This window comes from Anabrus simplex, chromosome 3 (assembly GCF_040414725.1).
Source record: "Anabrus simplex isolate iqAnaSimp1 chromosome 3, ASM4041472v1, whole genome shotgun sequence".
Taxonomy (NCBI): Eukaryota; Metazoa; Arthropoda; class Insecta; order Orthoptera; family Tettigoniidae; genus Anabrus; species Anabrus simplex.
Genome location: NC_090267.1, coordinates 259,060,065 through 259,073,314, shown reverse-complemented (window position 1 = coordinate 259,073,314; position 13,250 = coordinate 259,060,065).

Sequence of the window (13,250 nt, the reverse complement as noted above, 5' to 3'; positions counted from 1 at the left end):
ACCGCATACTGGATACTGGCCGCAGTTAAGAGACCACAGCTATCGACCTCGATAAAAGTTTTCCTTTAAGACAGTTACTCGATATACTGGGCTTATGCCGTGTCAAGAAAATAAGGTGAAATTCTTTACGTTTCCCAGAGAACTTTGCTCTGCGTCTTCAGAAGAAAATATCGACTGCCCACGTGAAAGACTTCTTAAACAATGGGCTCCAGGGGCTCTGTACTTTGAGCGTGGGTTGGCAACTACGGGGCCCTTAGCTGAGTCCTGGCATTGCTTCCACTTACTTGTGCCAGGCTCCTCACTTTCATCTATCTATCCTTATTCTTTTCCGACCCCGACGGTATAACGTACGAAGGCCTAGGGAGTCTCTCATTTTCATGCCCTTCGTTGCCCTTTTACTTCCTTTGGTCGATACCTTCATTTATCGAAGCGTCGGATCCCTTCTATTTTTCCTCTCAGATTAGTGTTATATACAGGATGGTTGCCTGGCTGTACTTCCCCTCAATACAATAATCACCATCACCACCACTCTTAAGCAATGATCTTTTGAATTTGGACGTTATAGCAGAGCTTTGATCTCAAGGGTTCTGAAATCCACACATAATCGGACGTCTGTTCAAGAAAAAGATGTCAAAGAAACTGCTTACCTACCTTACATACATAACATGACGGATCGTATTGCTAAAATCTTACGTAGTTACCATGTACGAACTGTTTTTGGAACATCTATTAAGATTAGGAAATTCCTGCGACCAACTAAGGATAGTTTGCCTAAGTTGCAACAACCTGGTATCTACAGAGTTCCCTGTACTTGTGGCAAGATTTACATTGGGCAGACTTCGAGAACGGTGTGTACTCGCACCAATAAAACATACTAGATATATCAGACTCAACCAACCTGATAAATCAGCTGTTGCTGATCATGCCTTAACACCTGGTCATGATGTCTTGTTCCAAGAAGTGGATGTTCTTGCCCGTATAAAGCAATATCGTCCAGGAATTATCAGGGAGGCGGTTGAAATACGTAAACACCCAAATAATTTCAACCGCGATACAGGTGACAACCTCAGTGAATCATGGCTACCTATTATCAGAACCATTAAAGAGTAATGCTTTGCTGTTGCCATTCGTTGTCTCTAGCATGGGGCTAAAATGGCGTCCCTTTTACATCTTAGGGCACCATCTCAAGTACTTTGTTGCTTTCTCTTAGCAACCTTTAATACGTCGTTTCATTTCTCTGTTTTGTCCTGATGAAGAAAGGCAAGGTTCCGTGTAGTGTGAGTTTACAGTTAATTACACGGCATAAGCCCAAATATACCTCATGAATAATATATGTAATTATTAAATGCTAAGTAAGCATTTGTATAACCTCATATACGTATTGTAAATACGTCTAAACTCTATATCTTAATAGTCAAAAACTGTGGTAAACTCTTTAATATTTGTATATTGGGTGTAATCCATTAACATTCTAATACATGTGGAGGCTTCTGGAAACTTACTGTAATGATTTATTATCCAGAAACCTGTAGAAACATTATGAATTTTTTAAACTTTGTCACTGTGGTTTGTGTATGTGTAATCGAATATTCGAGTTTGATCTACTCCAATCGAGAGGTCGATCGATTGTTCCTTGTATGTTCGGATGTGTTGCATTTAGAGTGTAGCAAGAGCATTTGCAGAAGTCGATATTTCTAAAACTGTTTGTCCAACAGTGTACATTTCGAGCTGACGGGCCGAGAGGCCAAGGTGTAGAGGGTGGATTAGAGTGAGTGTTAGAGGGAGCTGAAGATTTGGTTGATATCTAAACTTGAGTGAGAGAGTAGTCAGTCTTACCTTGTGATGGTAATGTGAATACTCAGTGTCTGGACTCGCTATTGTCTGTAGTTTTCATAATCGACTGTGTGAAGGTGAAGTGAATGATCAGTGTGAGAACTTGTTGATATCTGAACTTGACAGAACTGACAGTAAATTGCTTTAGTGTGTTTCCTTCAATAGTGTGGCGTTGTGTATAATTTTGTACAACTGTCTGTTGTTAAGGAATAGACGTAGTGGCAATAAAGTGGTTTTATGCAAGGAAGTGAACGTATCTCGTGTGATATTTATTTACGAGGGTCGAGTCATAAGTCATGGCAACTATTTTTTTCTCGCGAACAGGTGACAACAAGGAAAATCTAAGATATTCATTTGAAAATATAGTTCATGTGCTTATGCATAGTGTCTGAAGACAAATTCTGACTTCAGGAGATTCTCGTAGGGAGGTGACAAAACACAGGCCATTGGTAAACATTGTTTTATTATGCACAAGAATACGTACAAAGGACAGGTCTCCACTGGTTACAGACCTTCGAAGTAATCGTCCACGATTTCCATGTGTGTTGCCAGCGGTGGGGCTGGCGCTGAATACCATTCGCTGCATGTTTGAACGTCTCCGCCCACCTCGCCACTGTTCTATAGGGCATTGCATACAACCCTAAAGCTTCCCGCAGCTCTGCATGGCATTGGCGTGCATTTCTGCCGCAGAGAACTGCTATTTTAGTATACGATTGTTGCTCCTGCTTGTTGACTTCCATTTTGTGACGCTCTCACTCACACACGGAACTTTGGGGCATGCTTAGACCCACACGGTTATTTACATACACCATCTAGTGGCATCATACGCAAGTACATACCATACGTTTCCAAATGCATATCTTAGATTTTCCATGTTGTCTCCTGTTCGCAAGAAAAAGTAGTTGACATGACTTATGACTCGACCTACGTACAACAAAATAAAATCGGATTAAGAACGACACTGGGGCTCCAGCAGTAGTCGCTTATCGACGCTCGGCTGCCTTGCCTTTCAAACGCTCTCGATTAGCCTTCTGACGCTCGCTGTTTGGAAATTTTGGACTTAATGGAATTCTTAAAAGCCTTCCAATGTGTTATTTGTTCAATATAAATTCATTCATTGGCCCTCTGACGCGACGTTTTGTGAAAGATATAAAAAATGCTATTATCCCCACGTTTCCCTAATATTCACTATTTAATTTGTTTCTGCCATAAACTTAGAAAACGCACTCGTACAAATCAAATGGCACCTCTTACGACGTTAGCCCTTGGCACGGCAATTTTAGTACCTCAGGTTGGCGGCACAACTGCTTCATCCAATGGCATCATATCGAGGTGGGTTTGGAACACTTGCAAGGAGTGTAATGTGCACGGAGTGAAACTTGCACTGAGCCCTTCAAACTATCTAACAGTACCTGGTGAGTCAGAAATAGGATGGTGTCATTTGCACGGAGCCTCTATTTTCATACACTCCGGTATTAATACACACCTGTGGGACGTCTCATAGCCTCGACTGAAGAGCTGGTTTGCCCACCTCCTGGTTATAAATTGTTGAAATCACACTCTCGGTTTCCCTCGCACTTTTTTTTTCCTTTTCTCACTTCATACATCGCTTCATCCGGATTGTAAGCATGACTTGCCTCGCCTAAAACTATATTAATTTTAATTTTTATTCTTACTCAAAATGCATGTGTGAGATATATATGCAATTTAAGAAAATATGACCACGTGTCACCATCTTTCATAAAATTAGGGTGGCCGCGACTCCATGTTCGTCGTAACCATCATAATTTGTCTCTCCTCCATCGAGTTCTTACTACATCTTCCCCATCTCACCTTTCTTCGCGTTTCCATTAGTTCTCAAAGGTTCATGACAGACATACAAGGGCTCAAACATCCAACCTGCTCATCATCCCTCACCATCGAACTGCCGCACATTCTCGGTGTTTGCCGCACGAGAATGGAATCATTTACCAGACGACGTCAGAGGAATACAAACTACAGTGTTATTTAAAAGAGCGTTAAGAGGTACAGCAGGATGCGAGTGACCTGTGCATTGCTGGTATTCACTGATAGTGGTGCTACAATACCATTATTATTATTATTATTATTATTATTATTATTATTATTATTATTATTATTATTATTATTATTATTATTATTATTGCTGTTGTATATATGTCTCACTGTGGGGGAATTTTATTTCAGCTATATTTTGAGTGTGTTTAAATTGTGTCTTCTAGTATTAATTACGGTAGTATTACTTATGACTTTAATGTATACTAATTGGTTTAGTGTAAGAGAAGGCCTAATGGCCTTAACTACGCCAATAAAGACATTTGTCTAGTTATCTATCTCTCTATCCTTTATAATCGGGCTGAGTGGTTCACACGGTTAAGGTACTGACTTTGTGAGCCCAAGTTGGCAGGCTCGATCCTGGCTCAGACTGGTGGTATTTGAAGGTGCTCACATACGTCAGTCCCATGTCGGTAGATTTACCGGCACCTAACAGAACTGCGCGACAAAATGACTGCACCTCGGCGTCACCGAAAACCGTAAAAGTTGTTTAGGTCGTAAACCAACAACATTATTATTCCTTCACATTTACTTTTCTTGAAATCCACGCTGTAATAAGTTAGGTGATCTTTATTGGTATAGTCCGTAATGTACTGATGCCCATTATAAATCAACAAAGCCTTCCCTTTGGTGGTACTGGTGAGCTCCATTGCTGTAGAACAACTATCAGCAGTTCAATACGGAACACTAGTGCCACCACGCATCAAGTGTAACAATGACATTACACATCAGTGTTATAGAGACGTCACGTGATCTTTATTATTGTCAATAATTTGGTTAGTAATTGTGCACGTGTTGATCATTGCGGTATTCCACCAAAATGGATCGTAAAAGACGGGCATGTGTAGCTATCATATTAGCACTCTCCATGAAACACTGTGTTAAACATAAACGTTCAGATGGCTTAAAAACGAGATCTCATATGAAGTTGTTGAGGGAAATACAATATAACGCGCAGATAATAAAAACTACCTCCGAATGAGTGAGGGTACTTCTGGGAAATTACTTGGAATGGTAGAACCTTTTCTAATAAGGCAGAATACACACATGCGGACCTGTTTATCTGTGGCAAAGAGATTAGCGGTGACACTGAGATATCTTGCAACTGGAAGAAATTTTGAAGATTTAAAGGTTTACGCTGTTCAGCATAGCAGGTGAGGCCACCTTGACGAAGTATCGATCCTTCTCCCCAATTGTATCCCGGACCCAAAGTCACGCTCCAGGCGGTAGACGTGAGATCCCTCGCAGAGTCCGAGGGAAAAAACAACCCTGGTTGGTAAACGGATTAAGAAAGAAAGAAAGCTAACTTATCATTACTTAATAGTAGTGCAAAATAGCTTAATGAAATTAAATTAAATAGAATTTCGTAATAAATTTACAGAAAATAATTACAATATTCCTTTCCATAACTTGAAAGCAGTCACTCGAAATTCACTGAAAATTAACAAAGTTTAACCTAAAATATTCCTTATGTAAAGTAAACATTACCACAGAATTATATTAAAATTCACCGAACGAATTAGCCGTACGGTTAAGGTCGCGTAACTTTAAGGTTGCATTCGGGAGATAATAATCATAATAGCGTGTGATCCCCGAAGAGGTCTGGTGCAAGTCTTTCGAACTAACGCCGATAAGGTGATCAGCGCGTCTGTGAGAATGGGGCTCTACCTCTTATGAACTTTAATGCTGAATACGGCACATATACCCAGTTCCCAAACCGTTGAGGGTTAAAATCTCCGGCCCAGCCCGAAACCGTACCCGGATCACGGGCTAGCACGAAAACCATTCTTCCATTGAGACGGATATTCGGGAGATGGTTGGTTCGAATCCCACCGTCAGCAGCCCTAGTTTACAATTTCAATTTCCGATTTTCGCACTTGAAAAATGTTGGAGCGGTACCTTAATAAAGGCCACATCCGCTGTCTTCCCAATTCTAGCCCATTCCCATCCTTGCGTCACTGAAAGCCTTTGATGTGTAATTGTGTGTAATTTATTTTACATCCAGAAACAAAATATATTTTATACTTTAAACATTGTGTAAAGAGGAAGGACATGTGTGCTCAGTAACAGGAGTCTACCAGTAAACGGTTAAAAGAAAATCGAATTATGAACAATTGATACATTTATAATGCGAAGAAGTACGAAAAATTCTTTCTTTTGCAAAATATAGCGACATATGAAAACATACCGTAGTTGGCTTCAAAATGATCGAAAATGAATTCCAGATGATAGAGCGATTTGCCACAATTCGAAAAAGACCAAAATCAGGAATGCCGAGCTCGAAGGGCTCATCGGTAGCGTCTCAAATTTAAGGCGCTCGAGGGTCTTCATGTGATTTCCGCGCTACAGGGACCCCAGGCAAGCACATCTACTGCCGTGATTGTAGATGGATGTTGAGACTAATCACCTTAGAACGATGAATAGAATCTGGTGCTCACATCGAAACTGCTACGACTACGTGCTACAAATACAGATTTAAATTTCGCCCGTAATATTGACGTCGGTCACTTTCCAAATGCTACTCACGGACACATCGTACATGAAATTCGTCTACAAGTACTATAAATTCATTTAGAACTAAGAAAAATTAATTAAAACTAAGAAAAGTAACCAACAGTGAGATGTCAAAGCACTAACTACTTTACGGTTTTCGGATGCGCCGCCGTGCCGGAATATTGTCCCGCAGAAATTCCTTAACGTGCCAGTAAATCTACCGACAGGAGACCAGTTTATTTTAGCACCTTCACTACCAGACTGAGGCGGGATCGAATCCAGCAACTTGAGCCCAGAAGGCCAGCTCTGTACCGTCTGAGGTACTGAGCTCGGCCTAAACAATGCGAATTCGATAATTTATTTCGACAATACTTCTCACGCAGTGCATATTCTCAGTCAGAGCTCTTGGAATTTTCAAATTATTACTATTATTACAAGTATTATGACGACGACGACGATAACATAATTATTATTACTGTTATTATAATAATTATATTATTATGTTTTACTTTTAAGAAACTCATCAATATTACTAAGGTGCGTCTGATGGCCCCATTGTGCAGGGATAACGTGCCTGCTGCTTACCCGGAGGCCCTTGGGTTCAATTCCCGGACAATTCAGTGAGTTTTTTTTACCTGTATCCGCGAGCTGGTTCGACGTCTACTCAGCCTACGTGACTGCAATTCAAGAGCTATCTGACGGTAAGATAGCGGTCCCGGTCTATAAAACCAACAATAACGGCCGAGAGGATTCACCGTGCCGGCCACACGACATCTCGTAATCTGCAGGCCTTCGGGCTGAGCAGCGGTCGCTTGGTAGGCTTGCTTTTTGGCGCTGCATATTGATATGACCTCTGTATTTTTCGTGGTGAACTGAAGTATAAATAAGAAAAGTTTACTGAACAGAACATTCAAGACTTGGTGATTCATATAATCGAGCTTTTCCTTTTTGTCAGTAAGAAGTCAAGGAAAATGATGATGAAGTTGTCAATTGCCTTTTGGAATAGTTTGTATTAGTATTATTATTGTATTATTAACCAGTTATACACTCTTCCAATCACAGATAGTGTGGCTGAATAAAATGTAATATTATCAGGTTGTTGAAATCTGCACACGAAATTGAACATTGCTGATCATTAAGCTGCACACTGAATGGAGGGTTCGTCTGAAATTTCATTCTCGAGTAGGGCTTAGGGAACATCTACTTTAGTGTACGACGACCAGCTTATGATGATAGCGGAGTACAGGAATGCATCTCACACGGGCTCTAACTTGTGAAGGAGGCTTACTCGCGACACACAGTTTGACAAACGTCACATCGTCTCACGTACCGTATTGAGGGGGAGAGGACCACAACACAGGTGTGTTGATCCCATCTCCAAGGCTTTGACAAAACCGCAGCATCTCTGTGCGTGAATGGCTTATGTAATCTGGAAGCTTGTCCTAACCTTTGTGTATTTCCCCAGTTCATTTTCAATTACCTTTCACACCGCAGCAAGATTTAAACATACACTCCAGAACATGAGAAAGCGTAATTAGGAGGACAATCCTCTCAGTGGTTATCATTTAACGTTCAGCCTTCTCCCGTTTTCAGTAGCATTTAAGAACGGCAAGTGCTTTCTTTCAAGTGGTGTTGGTGATTGAATTGTCAGGGTACAAATCAAGAAGTTTATTTCAGGACTGAACATTTCACTACGGTTATATATATTTTAATAGATCATATCTCCTAAAACGAAACAAAGTCGATACCGCCCTTCCAAATGTGTTCAAAGGTGTATTTTTTATTGACATGTATGGAATGTCAACGTTCATGTACGATCCACTACACACTCACTTTCCTGCTGCCGTATTTTGTAAAAAAGTGGCATTTTTGAACGATACATATGGGTTCTGTGCCCTTAAATAATATTTATTTATTCATAAATTTGAAGATATTTGGTTAGCTTCTATTGCTAAATGATCAGTCATTCTAACATGTTGTAGTTCAATTGTTCTACTTTCTCCAAGTCCTCATACATACGATTCGGAGCTCCAAGTAATTGAGGTTGAAAACCAAGGTAAAAATATTCTAGCGTAACGATAAGTCTGTCCTACTGCACAGATATGAGACTTGGAAAGCAATAAAGTACCCTGAGTGGAATTAGTTGGATGGCGGATATAATTCACTTGTCAGCTAGTGAAATTCGTAGACATCTTATAGACGCCTCATAGACAGAGAATTCCTGGTATCCTGTTCTGCGTATTTAATAACTGAAAGATGAAATGAAATGGCATATGGCTTTTAGTGCCGGGAGTGTTCGAGGACATGTTCGGCTCGCCAGGTGCAGGTATTTTGATTTGACGCCCGTAGCCAACCTGCGCGTCGTGATGAGGATGAAATGATGATGAAGACGACACCTACACCCAGCCCCCGTGCCGGCAAAATAAACTATTGATGGTTAAAATTTCCCACCCTGCCGGGAATCGAACCCGGGGCCCCTGTGACCAAAGACCATCACGCTAAACATTTAGCCATGGAGCCGGACAACTGAAAGATAAATTTCCTTCATTGATCTATTAGTCATTTCAATTTTCTGTTTTCATGATGTCTTCACCTGTCTGTATTTTATAAATATGTATATATTGATTTGTTATATTGCTATTAATAGTAATATTGTTATGATTTGTATTTATTACATAATCTGTAATTAGAGAAGTATTGACTACGTTGATAATAAATAAACAAATCAAATCATACCAGATAAAGCGTTGCTGCTCGAGGATACATTTCTTTGCCTCTTGACTCTTTCTCATGTGCTAAATTAATTTTCAAGTCTCATACTTGCTGTCACTTCTTGCCATTCATAAGAACTGTGATTGTTATTGTGAACGACACAATTAGGTTGCCTTCGGTGTTGCGGTGTGCGGTGGTGCAGGCGCGGTAGTGGCGCTGTTAGAGAGAAGAGGCCTGCTTCCTAGCAATACGTGCTTAGCAGACCAGAGGCTGCGAGCGATTTTTAGTTGCCTTTTACTGAACGTGCTCGTGATACCAACCAGCACTACCTCCCGGCAAACAATTATCAGCAAAGTCTGGTTCAGTAGTTCTGGCTACTCACTACAACTTGCTGAATTCTTGTCCACTTTCGCATCTGCCTGTATTTAATTGCATTAATCTGGAAAGGTAGGCATTTCTTTTCTCTAAGGCTAGGGCCACACTTGTGGAAAGAAGACGCTGTGATATTGTGCTCTTGTTTGAATATTGCGCGTGGTCCATGTGCATTCATTTTTTACTTTCACTTTTCAAAATGAAAATAGACAGTCGATTAATAAATTTGGAAGTACAAAAGTCTCCGTGGCTTCAGAGTTCATAAACAGAGAGATGAAAAGAAATGCGTGATTATTTATCAGCAATGGGCTCTGTGTTAGAGGAGACGACATATTTATTTTCCTAATTGCATGTTTTCCCTTTTTTGCTATTTGCTTTACGTCGCACCGACACAAATAGGTCTTATGGCCACGATATAGCATTTTTAAGCAAACGCAAAAAAGCTTTTCAAATGACGTCACGGAAATTTTGTAATACAAATAAAATCTCTTGGTTGTCTTTTAGTTTATTTTGTAGGAGTACGAACTGTCCATTTGATGTCCTGTCACTTATTATAGGATGGATCCAATATTTTCTTTGACGACGACGAACAACTAACGTAGCAACGGAGTAATTATATAATGGAATTCCTTCCATATGCATAAGAACTGTGAAGCTTTGCTGGTTCACAATATGCAACACACAAATAAAATATCGCCGTGCAAACACGCAAGCGTGGCCACACGCCCTGTCTTCCAGCTGTGTGAGAAGCACACAGAAATCCAGCGAAACAAAACACAATTGCAGCTAGCAACCTAGCAGGTCGTTCAATTGCGTGAAAATCTTGCAGTAAAGTAGCCTAAATTCCTTACCATTTTTAATTCAATCTTAAGAAAGCAAACAGTTAATCCGAATCCATTGCAACCGTTAATTTCTACATGTCTCGTATACTTAAGCGTTTGATTTACAGACATTCAACAGTGACTGAATTTTTAATTCCTCAGGTCCAATAGTAAGATGCAAGTAAATAAATATGACATTCAGGATCATGAAGGCTGTGAAAACTGTACGGTCTTCGGCGAGAAATGACTCTGTGTGTGTAACAGCAGCGGAGAACTGTATGCAGCAAGTGAGGGATCAGCTTCATACATAAGTCAGTTATCAGCCACGTGAATACTTAGCAGTAATTGCTCGTGATGCCTGCTGTCATTCCTGCTGGATACAGTACTTTTGCATCCATCTTTTGGCACAGGCCAGAGCAAAGTGTAGCTTCCACTGAAGTCCCAGTCTCATCCATGGTTATGACAATATGGAAGCTGCTGGGGTGTGAGTGGTGTTGAGTAATGACATTCAGAGCACAACCAGTGCATCTGAGTGTCATGAAAGGTGTTGCTCATTGGGTTAGTCGTGCTAGAATAGCACTGTCCGGTCCAGTGAGGAAAACAACGGCAAACTACCTCACTCCTCATCTTGCCTAGTAAGCCGCATTTTGGTACTGCCATTGGTTTTTGCGGTTTTTCTAGAACTGCATAGCATTTGGTGGTGCTGTTTGAAGATCCAACCAGCCTCTGGGCTGATGACCTAACAGACAGACAGACAGACAGACATACAGACAGACAGACAGACAGACAGACATGAAGGAATGACATATGACGTAAATCCTATTTTGTTCACTCCCATATTTTTTGAAAAATGTTGCAGGCAGCTCGCAAGGAACTATAGGATCCAGAGGGAGAATAATATCCTCTATATTTGAAAACAAATATGTGGTTTCATTAATTTTGATAACTTTCAAAGTTAATTCACGCCGGGCTGAGTGGCTCAGACGGTCGAGACACTGGCCTTCTGACCCCACCTTGGCAGGTTAGATCCTGGCTCAGTCCGGTGGTATTTGAAGGTGCTCAAATACGCCAGCCTCGTGTTGGTGGATTTACTGGCAAGTAAAAGTACCCCTGCGGGACTAAATTCCGGTACCTCCGCGTCTCCGAAAACTGTCAAAGTAGTTAGGGGACGAACTGCAAATAACAGTATTATTATTATGAAGTTAATTCACTCTCATCTATTCCAGATTCCGGTTAACATATACAAACTTTGAATATGTGTTCAGCACCTACAATTAAAGTGTAAGATAAAAACGGAGATTATTTTGTTTATTTCAATTGAATAGTTTTGATAGTGACGGGAGCTTAACCTACATATTTGTGTACTGGCTGATGCCACCTGCTCATGTTGGTATTTGAGTGGAGTATAACGCAGGGGAGCCCTTACGATGCCATGTGATGTTTCAGGTGAAAATTGTAACCCGTCATACACCAGGATTCGTATTTTGCTCATTCGTCTGGAAAGTCAACTGTTAAGCAACTATGATCACGTGACAAAAACACAAACAAACACAGAAACAACAGTAATAACAACAAGAACATCAGCCCATCACCATAAAGAACTACAGTCAGCCCTTCCAACAGTAAAACAAGAACTAAGATGCTGAGGTAATTTAGTTGAATGAATACCCAATACTCACTTGCGTGAACTAAATGCGTCGTGAAGACTTTCTCGTCTTCACGAATCCGCCAATCGCAGTCGGAATCTAATCTGATGTGATCTAAGGCGTCGACATAGAGATTCAGTTTCACTTAGAAAGATCTTCACTTGCTAACTACAGTGTCGCGACTTGTGAGTGAGAACAGAGCTTCAGCTGATGTCAATAGCAAAACAACTTCTCTTCGTCAGCTGAAGCCAACCGATTTTGTATACTGTTACGGATAAACCACTGTTTGTTTTATTGGTCTAATTGAATTAGGATGACCCAATAAGTACACGCACAATTGTAATTGAAAATGAATGACAGGAGTTCAATAAATTAGTGGCCATTTATGTAGACTGTCGTTCTCACAGCAGTCTCCAGCCTGCCAGAATTTACTTGAAAGGGGCAACCGATCCGTAATCATGATTCACAGCTCACACCTTTCACTTGGCACACACCACAGTAACTTTGTACAGCAGCTTCATGCACACAGGTTCGAATACAAGTTTGTTGTCTATCACAACACACCACTGATATAAACTTGGCTCGACTCCAGACAAGGCCTATAACTTACAAAATCAATTAATGTGACTGCTACACACACTGAACTACTCAACACGTATCACCAGTACCAATTTAGCTACTGCCCAACAACATTACAACACACTCAGCGACAACAACAGTAATTGCTCAACACTTCACCACGACGAAACTCAATCATTACTCACAGCTCTACTCCAATGACATACTCCTGTTCGTTGTGAGCCTACTTTTAAATTCCTGGTGATGAGGTAGGCCTACTTGAATCTTCGGAGGGCGCCCGGAATACGAACATTGTACTTTCTTATTTTACAAAGTCCACGGAGACCCCGAGCACAATAAAAGGAATAGCTGTCTCATGCCCTCGGGCGGCTGGAAAATCCCCGGCCTGACTTACTCATTCCTTCCTTCCAGGAAATAATGAAGGTGACTTCCAGAGCGCTGGGAGTTGCATGAGCACGTAACAAAACAACAGCATACGCGTCGTTGACGGGAAAAACAGTTCACATGGTCATGATTACACTTTTGTCAACCATTTATGGAGCGTTGTGCCTTAAGCTGGGAAATACTGTAGCGAAATATTGGTTCAATTATTTTTTAACATTTTGGTTTTATTGTTAGGAAATGTGTGGGGTAGAGTACCAGTGTCCTCTTCCAAAGACAGGATATGGATTCAGTAGGCTTAGTCAGCTGAATGCAATGAACTCCAAGAATGGAATGACTC